The sequence below is a fragment of the Quercus lobata genome, chromosome 10 (genome assembly GCF_001633185.2).
Source record: "Quercus lobata isolate SW786 chromosome 10, ValleyOak3.0 Primary Assembly, whole genome shotgun sequence".
Taxonomy (NCBI): domain Eukaryota; kingdom Viridiplantae; phylum Streptophyta; class Magnoliopsida; order Fagales; family Fagaceae; genus Quercus; species Quercus lobata.
This window is the reverse complement of record NC_044913.1, coordinates 41,582,926-41,593,083: the sequence shown is the minus strand read 5'-3', so window position 1 is coordinate 41,593,083 and position 10,158 is coordinate 41,582,926. Positions and strand designations below refer to the sequence as shown.

Below are 10,158 nucleotides of genomic sequence, written 5' to 3'. Positions count from 1 at the left end.
AATTCCACCTAGTTGGAAGATCTAGGCATACTAGACTTTTACTAGGAATTTCTTCACGCTCTACACAATTCTTAAAAGTTTGAAGCCTAGATGGAGAAGACCTAACATATCTCACTGCATTTCTAATCTTAACAACTGATTCATTTTGATCTTTTAAGCCCTCACACACAATAAGATTAACAATATGTGCACAACACCTCATATGCAAAAACTCATTATCCAAAATGATGGTCTTCCAATCCTTAGTTTTTCTTTTCAGATATTGTATGGCAATATCATTTGAACTTGCATTATCAAGTGTGATTGTAAATATCCTATCTATCCCCTACTCTTGCAAGCACTTCTCAATATGCTTGCCAATTGTGACACCCTTGTGATTAGGAACAATACAAAAATTTAAGATTCTTTTATGCAAGTTCCAATCATTATCAATCCAATGAGCAGTAAGACACATATAGTTAAGATTTTGAATTGATGTCCAAGTGTCAGTGGTTAGGCATACTCGTTGCTTTTGAAATGCTTTTTTCAATTTTTTCTTCTCTTCATAATAAAGATTCATACAATCACGAGCAACAGTGGTGCGACAAGGGATAGTGAACCTAGGTTCCAAAACCTCAACAAAAAACTTAAAGCCTTCCTTCTCTACATGCCTAAAAGGTAACTCATCAACAATTATCATCTTTGCTAGGGCATTCCTAGCAATTTTTTCACTAAACCCCACTGCTTTAAGAGTAGATTGCCCTTCTTCTTTTTTAAGAAAACAAAGTGTCTTTTTTTTTTTGTCTACGACCTTATAAGGGGATGTGGGGCATTGATTATAAAGATGATTCCATAAATTACTAGTCCCATCCCTTTTCCCACGACATCCATAGTCTTTACCACAGTAATTACATGCTGCTCTAGGGTTATTAGGATCACAATCACCCATCATTGAAAAGTGATCCCAAACTTCAAATTTTTTCTTTTTAGGACGCTTAGGAGGAAGTGCATTGGTATTACCTATGGTTGGAGACTCAGTTTTGTCATTGGGTTTTTCATTGTGGGCACCAGATGTTTCACCCTCCATCACCCATTAAAAAAATTAGACAAAGACAAAGAATAAGATGAACCGTAAGAATATGTAATATATAACAATATAACATATTAACTTGAATATACAATGAACAATAAATACTTGAATATACAATGAATTGCCTCTGCCAGAAATAGAATGGCTTTGCATGTAATATAATAACACTTTTTATATTATATAAATTAATCAAATGATGAAAACTGAAATAAGAAAGACACAAAAACTAAACAATACAAGACAAGAAAGCAAATTGGCAATATCAAGTGTGTTGTCGGTGAAGAGTCGAAAGGATATAAAATAGGTTTCTATTATCACTTTTTATATTATATATATTTCAAATGATGGAAACTGAAATAAGAAAGACACAAAAACTAAACAATAAAAGACAAGAAAGCAAATAAGCAATTACCTTTGTGCTACCGGTGAAGAGTTGAAAGGATATAAAATAAGTTTCAAAAAAATTAAAGAAGAAAAAGGGCAAAACAGTGGCTGAACTGAAGGTGTAGGCAGTGAGAAGAAAAAGTGAGACTTAGAGCATATAAATACCAATAGTATAAATATAATGTATATACAGCTGAAGTAAATGGGGTGGGTGGTAGGTAAGAGTGTTTAGGGTTTCAATATTGACTTTTTAGATTTTGTTTAAGGAATTTTTTGAAGGCTGGTTCTGTTTAGGGAATTGATGATTAATTAGCTGTAAAAATTTATTAGGTGAATTGATTAACTTTAAATACTTAACAATTTCAACTAATATATTTTTTTTTTATGTATGTAAAATTATTAATTAAGCGGGCGGGTTGGGTTGTAGCGGGTTGGCAATTTTTCAATCCATAACCCAATCCAATCCGCAATTTTTGGGGTCTAACCCGCCCAACCCAAACCGCCTAACTTAATGACCCGCACATGGCGGGTGGGTCGGTTGCGGGTTGGACGGGTCGGCGGGTTAAGCGGATATTTTGCACACCCCTAGTCAAAATAGCATTTTTTAGAACACTAGATGTTGGTGTTCTAAAATATGTCATTTTAACACACCAAAAGTTACTTTATTTATTTTAAGACAATATTTAACAATACACCCTATATCACATGTTCTATTTAAGATTACTCTATATTAAAATAATCTAAAATATCCCTAAAAAAATTAAAAAATTAACCAAAAAAAAAAAAAAAAAACCCATACAAACTCGGCACTGCCCCTTACATCCCACCCCTACAACCTACCATCAAGACACCAAAACCCACCACATCAAAACACCTAATAATAATAATAATGATATGCCAAAAACGTATTGACCCCTTATGATAAATTAATTGATTAATTAGCCAAGTTTATTAATTAATCAAATTAACATGCAATGTACGTGGTAGCACAAACAAATCACCGATTAACTAAAGTATGTAGCGAAAATTAAATTGACACGGTGATTTGTTTACGAATGGGGAAAACCTACAGGGTAAAAACCTCACTGGGTGATTTTAAGGTCACCATTCTTGAGAATCTACTATTATCAAAACAAACGGTTACAAGTAAAGGAATCTCAGTACCTTATACAAACCTACAGTTGAACCCTTACCCCAATACCTAATTGGACTTGTTCTATAGTGACAATTTCTCCTTGTAATACACGGCTCCCATTACGTGACTAATCAATTGCGTGGATCCCAATACGCGACTTCAATCACCAACTAGAGAAGGTTGTTGGCTGCAAAATTCTTCAGATCATGAAGTTGTTTGGTCACAAAACCCTATGGTTTACAAACACAACAACTTCTTCGAGAACTAGGGCAAAGCTAGGTTACCAGTCACACTTCTTCACTCTTGTGAAATTTTCTCTTGTGCTATTGTGTGTAACCTTCACTACAACAAAATGTATTTTTAGTGACGAAAATTAGTGAGGAAATATTTTTCGTCACTAAAAATACAGCTTTAGTGACGAAATATGAATTTCGTCACTAATAATGAAAAAAATTATAACATTTAGTGACGAAAAATAAATTTCGTCACTATTGTGTTCTGAAAAATGGGCGCCAATAGAAGGAAATTTTGGCGCAAATTTAATTAATCTATAGTGACGAAATATTTCGTCACTAAAAGTTGAAATTTTTAGTGACGAAATATTTCGTCACTGTAGGTATTACTATGGATAGTATTAGTGACGAAAATCCTATCGTCACTATAAGGAAGAATTAGTGACGAAAAATATTCGTCACTAAAAATAATAATAGTTGTGCACTTATATGTTTTTAGTGACGAAATCATAATTCGTCACTAAAAGTATAATTTAGTGACAAAATATGAATTTCGTCTCTAAATATCTTAACAAAGCCCGGTCTTTAGTGACGAAACTGGAATTCGTCACTAAAGACTTCAAGCCTAATTTCAATACCCAGCACATGCACCAAAAGCTTTTAGAGTTTTTTTTTTTTTTTCAACAGAGCACTATATCTAAATAGTTGAAACTCTCTTCAAAGCCATATTTCAGTCAAAAAAAAAAAAAAAAACAAAGAGCCAAACAACCTCACCGTCGCGATTAAGCTCAACGGCACCGTTGAGCTCCCACCGTCGCGATTAAGCTCAAACCGTCGCCGATGAAGCTCAAACCGTCGCCGATGAAGCTCCGTTAAGAGCCAACCGTCGCCGATTATGCTCAACGGCGACCATTCGCCTTCCTTCGAACCGGCGACCATTCGACTTCCCGGCGACCCTTGGCATTCCTTTGAACCGGCGACCCTTCACCTTCCTTCGAATCGGTGACCATTTGACTTCTCGGCGACCCTTCGCATTCCTTTGAACCGGCGACCCTTCGCATTCCCGGTGACCGTTCGCCTTCCCGGCTTTGATTTTTTGGCGTCCTAATGCGCATGGTGGCGTTCACTCTCGCCTCAATACGTCGACGCTTCAGCCTCTCTCGAATCGGAACTAGAAGTTTGCCCATCACATTCGAGCTTCGCCTTTGGAGGTATTCAAAGTTTTTTTGGTGCAAATTTTGAGCTATTGTGAATGAATTTCAGGAAAAGATGGTGAATTTTTATGATTTATTTATTGAATTTTAGAATGTGTGAGTTTCTTATGTTAAATTTTACCTTTTTTGGGTTTTAGATATAGAATTAGTAATTTGAGAAGATATGCATAGTGTTAGTTTTGAAAGTTTTGATGAATTCAGTTAAAATTGAATGATTCTTTAAATTTAATGGGGATTCTAATAGTTGATGGGAACATTGTAACTGCGCTATTGTTTAAGACTTAAGGGGAGGAACTTGTAATCAACTTTAATTGTACATGGCTTTCTTATCTATTCAAGAAGCTCACAATGTGGGATTTGTTTTAGACAAGTAAAACTATGAATATTAATTTGCTTCCACTTTACATGCAGAACTTTCTGTTTTGATTAAAATGTCTTTTTTTTTTTTTTTTTTCAAATTTTGAAAAACTGTCTTCCATTTTCTTCCCTTTCGTATGTGGGATTGCACAATTTGGCACAAAGTTTTGATCTTCAATTTAGGAAGTTCGTCTTTGCATAACTGATTTGGAGATAGATTTAACTTCCAACAATTTTGGTGGGCTCAGTGTATCTTCGCCGTTTCCTACTTCTTAGCTCGTAAGTGCTTAGTTTTGGCTTTTTCTATTATGCCCATGAGCTGTTTGATTATATTTCACTGACTAAATCATGTAATTATACTATAATTTTTGGAATGGTTTTTGTTTGGGCTTGCTTTGATTTGTATCTAATATTGGAAGCTTTTAATAGGAACTTTGAATCATTGTGGGAAAATGGTTTGTTGCGTTTAAATCACTTTCTTGTATCAACTGCTGGTTGTTTATCTGTATGCAGTAGATGGAAAATGGTTACTAAGGAAAGAAATTTAGAAACTTCCACCATTATGTGACATAGAGAGAAGATGGAAAAGTCTGCCAGCAATAGATTATCAAAATTTTGAATAGGCGAAATCAGCTAGCAGCTAATACTTTTTAAGGGCAGTGTTCTTTATTGGAATTTAGTGAGCTTTTTACCCTTTAATCTTTTATGATAATAATTTTTTTCCTAGCTTCTTGCACCTCCTTGATTTTTGTTAAAGTATGCTTCACACCATAATTTCTTGTTATTGTCAAAGCATCTTGAAGGTGAAGGACATTAATAAAGTAGCCCTTTACATGGGTGGCGGTTATTGAAAAGATTCTTAATATGGACAATTTGAGGAAGAGAAGTATTTGTATTGCAGAATGGTGTTCTAGATGCAAAAACAGTGGGGAAATCTATGGATCACTTTCTTCTCCTTTGTGCTTATGTATAAAGTTTATGGTCCTTGGTGTTTTGTTTGTTCGGCATCACGTGGTGGTGCCTAAGCGAGTGGTGGACTTGCTGGCATGTTGGAAGGGGTTTTTGGTGGTCATAATTCTGCAGAAGTGCAGATATATGGGGTGCTATCCCACTATGTATTATGTTGACTATTGTGCAGGGAACTAAGGCCATATGCTATATCTAGTAGACGTGCTGTACCTGCTCATATTGAGCTTCCTGACTGGGCAGCTGATGTGAGTTTTTTAACTCATTTCTTTTTAAATGTTGAGTATCATTTTTTACACTCATATGTGTGTCTTTTTCTTCTCACTAGAGGATTTTTTGTCCACAAATATGGATTCACTCAATATTTTAGATGGACTTTGTCCTTGCTGATTTGATTGTAGTTCGGCAATTGCTGAAGCTGGATTTTGTCTTTTCTAGCTAGAGTGCTGTGGGCACTGTCCACACCCACGCTCTTTATATTGAGTCAAATGTGGTTTTCATGCAGCTTTTCTTGCCGTTTAACTTGTAGGGTATCCCAAAAACTGAGCCCAATAGTGATCTGCAGCATGTTGTTGAGGTACACTTGTACTTAACACTTTTTAGTGGAATTTAATGTGTAATAAAATTGGAGTGGTTCATGATGCAACTATTGCAGCTGGTATGAGCTTTTTCATTCTTTAGAATATGTTAGTACTTTTATTTTTTCCATTTTTTAACCCTTGAATCAAAATTTCCTTTTAAGCATGCAATATATGATCGATTAGATTATTTTAGCAATGATATGTCTCTCGAGGGGTACTTTCAGATATGATCTTTTAAGGGTTGCCATTATTTTTGTTTAATTTACCTTTGTTTGTGTTGTATTTTAAATTTGTTTTTTGATGAGTGAAACTGAGTGGGGATTGATTTGTAAAGTCCTCCATCCTATATGACAAGGGTGTGGTGTTTCTATCTTTATCTTTTTGTTTAATTAGAGATTTTTTTTGGTGGGGAGGGGGGGCGTTGGGGGATAAATAAGAAATGCTTTATTAGAAAAATAAAAATGAAAAGAAATTATGTAGCGTTCACTGCTTGAATTTACGAGGAGTCATGGATTCTAGGCCAGCAAGCCAACTATTCCACAGGCCACTGGGCCAGAAGTCCAATTCTCCCAACTATTTCAAGCTCACTGCTTGAATTTTTAATTTATAAAACCAAGCCTATTGCCCAAAATTGACAATTTGTATTATGAATTTTTAATTTATCCTCACTGTTTGCTTATTGGATCAGTAAAGCCCAAATTGCTTTTTTCTTTTTCTTTTTTTTAAGTAGAGCCCAAATTACTCAATGATACAAATTGATGGACACTTATTGCACTCATTAGTCCGGACCGTACCTAGTCAGTAATATTTCTAACCAAGCTAAAAAAAAAAAGAAAAAGAAAAAAAAAAAGAAGGTCAAGGTCAAGGTGTTTGATACAATGAAATGAATTCCATGCTTTCTGGTAGCTGGCATATTTAAAGCTCCCAATCTAAAATAAATAATACATACAAATTGTAGTCATTCTACCTTGAGAAGGGATGGGTTCACGCATATTGATGATTGCCAACAGAATATTATTATTATTATTATTATTATTATTATTTGCTAAACCAGTACAATTACCATGCAAAATTTCTATTCTATTGTTGGAGAGAAACTTTTGAGTTATATATAGAGGTATGCATCAAACTCTTTGAGCCAGAGATCATTCGTGAAATTTTTGCTTTTTTTATTTTATTTTATTTTTTTAATTTGGAACCTATGCCTTTGTAATTTATGAAAGGATCATTTGCAAGACTGAAGTACTTATAAATTTAACTTTCCTTTTGCAAGGTAAATACACATTGTTTGCAATAACTTTGGATTTTTTTTCTGAAAGTTGTAAGCTTAACTTGAGCAAAGTAATAAAATTTTAGTTAAAAACTTATAAAACTCTATACTTGTAATATTAGAAATTGGATTTGTGGTGGTATGTTGTGTTGAAGCAAGTGGGTGGCTTGCATGGTGTTATAAGGTGATTTAAATACATATTCGGAGTGTTTTTCAATTCTTGCAAATGTGAATGAGTATTGTTGATTAGATGTGATGAATAATATTTTATTTGGTTTAAATACTTGTAAGCATTATAGTTGTGATGTTGAAAATTGGTTTTGTGGTGGGTTGTTGCATTGAAGCAAGCGAGTGGCTTGCATGGTGTTATAAGGTGGCTTAAATTCATATTGGTAGTGTTTTTAGTTTCTTGCAAATGTGAATGGACCTTGTTGATTAGATGTGATGAATAGTACTTTAATTGATTTCAATACTTGTAAAAACTCTATACTTGATGTTTGTGATTGGTTTTGTGGTGGATTTATAAGGTGATTTAAATTCATATTGGGAGTGTATATTTGTGTGTGCAATGTATATTTGTTTAAGTATTAATATAGACTTGTGCATTCATGAATGGGATAGAACTTTATCTAAGTAACTTATAGACTTAGATGTTAAAATACATTATGCATGAATTGTCTTTATTTTATTAAAGTAGCATTCGCCTTGCAATTGTAGTCAAACATGGATAAAGCTATAACATATGTAGTATTAATATTGTGATTGTTTGTTTCTTTCTCTCTTTCAAATGATAGGAAAATATTCTCAAAGTGCAAGAAGATCATTGTCAAGATCCTAATGCAATTCCCCTTATACAAGAGGAGATCTTAAACTTGGTTTTAAGAAAAAGTCCGGTATTGTAAAAGGACTTGGCCTGAGACCTTCCTCTTCTCTAGTAACCACCGCCTCATCTAATTCCTCGGTGGATTATATCTAACGGCTAGAAAATGAGATAATTGAGCTCAAAGAGGCAAGAGTTAGGGATCAAGAGGAGCGAGCTAGGGACCAAGAGGCACGAGCTAAGTAAGAAGAGGTCCAAAAGAATTTTCTTAACTTTTTGAGGAGTAAGGGTTATGATGAAGCTCTTACCAATAGGGGTGGTTCAACTTCAAGTTAAAACACTTATTGTATGTGTTGCAAACAATTATTGTATAGAAGAAGTTTGAATTGCATACTTGTTTTATTTTTTACTTGTAGAATGTATGGATCTTTTTTTATAAATGTGTTGTTGAAATAAATGTGTTATTCAAATGTAAGGTTTTAATAATGTAATGACAGGTTACAGGTTAATATCAAAGCCATGAAAAAAAAAAAAATAGAAAATAAGTTTTAGTGACGAATTTTTTCGTCACAAATATAACAACAAAAAATTGTTTTAGTGACGAAATATTTCGTCGCTAAATGTAGCAAAATTTTGTAAGAAATGATTTTAGTGATGAAAATTTTTGTCATTATATGTGCCTAAATTTTCTTAAAAATAGTTTTAGTGACGAACTTTTTCGTCACTATATGTACCCAAACATAGTTTTAGTGACGAAATTATTCGTCACTAAATATGATTTAATAAATTAAAGTGTTTTTAGTGACGAAATATTTTCGTCACTAAATAGTTCTTTTAGTGAGGAAAACATTTAGTGATGAAAACGTTTCGTCTCTAAAAGTTTTTTTTTTTAAAAATCAAATCGGACTTTTAGTGACGAAATTTTTCGTCGCCAGGACTTTTAGTGACGGGGCTACAGTGACGAAATGATTTTCGTCACTAAAAGTCCAATTTCGTCACTAAAGGTCCTTAGTGACGAAAAACTGGACTTTTAGTGACGAATTTTTTCGTCACTGAAAATACATTTTGTTGTAGTGCTTTTACAGCCATTAAAATAATCCTTATATATGTTTAGGGTTGTGAGAAAAGAAAGTCCAAACATACATTCACGGATTGGATGAAAAACAAAACAGAAAATTTGAATTTCATAAACCTCGATAGATATCTATCTGTCGAGCTGCTGTTGAGCCTTGGGCTAGAACAGCTCTTCAAATCTCAATAGATGCTAGTTGTTGAGCTAGCTATCGAGTTTTAATGAACAACACTTTCTGACTTAGTTCTTGGACAGACTTGCATGACTTTAACACTTGAACTTGAAATCTTATTTCTTAAAGCATTAAACACATCCTAAATTTATCCAATTACAAGTAAAGTGCGTTTTGTCAAAGGATTAGCCAATTACATAAAATAGTGACATATATTCCTAACGCTTTAATCACATATTTTCTAACAAATAATAATAATAATAATAATAATAATAATAATAATAATAATAATAATAATAATCAAGAGTTTTGAACACTAAAATCCAAGCCCACCACTATCATCACTGCTGTCCACAACCCACCACCATCGTTGCCACTATTTGTCAATCCAAACCTAGACCCAAACACGTCGCCGTCAACAATCCGCAACCTAAACTCAACCCACTTACATTTGTCAATCATAACCCAGAACGAAACCCAATTCTATTTGCTGATCCACAACCTCAAACAGTCCACCATCGATCCACAAACCCACCACCAACGACCATTGGATGCAACAGCGAGGAGAGAAAGGAGAGGGACTAGATTTGAAATATTGGTTCAAGCAAACCCAGAAATTAAAAGAGGGAGTGAGAGAGATGTTGAAGGTGAGTTTGAGAGAGAGAGAGAGAGAGAGAGAGAGAGATGAATGAAGGGAGAGCTAGAAAGTCAGAAAATTGGAGAAGAGAGAGAAGAAGCTAACTAAAAAAATGGTTTTTATTTTTACAACACATGACCTTAAGCTTTTACTAGTAAAAGCCTAAAGTATGAAATGCCAAAGTTTTTTTAGCATTTAAGAGATCTAATGTATGAGTGTTTTTGATATTTGGTGTGCTAAATGCTAAA

General features: G+C 33.9%; 1 long non-coding RNA gene across 6 annotated transcripts; it reads left to right on the top strand.

Annotated features, from left to right (window-relative positions):
* The first annotated feature begins 3,519 nt into the window (after positions 1–3,519).
* On the top strand, positions 3,520–8,426 carry LOC115965458. 6 transcript variants are annotated; one of them, XR_004086061.1, is made up of 5 exons: positions 3,520–4,032; positions 4,906–5,071; positions 5,186–5,606; positions 5,888–5,935; positions 8,004–8,426. It is a non-coding gene; the product is annotated as an uncharacterized LOC115965458 (long non-coding RNA). The 6 variants fall into 6 exon arrangements; XR_004086060.1 differs by adding an exon at positions 4,558–4,671 and having other exon boundaries at positions 4,906–5,606; XR_004086062.1 differs by having other exon boundaries at positions 4,909–5,606.
* The last annotated feature ends 1,732 nt before the right edge of the window (positions 8,427–10,158 follow it).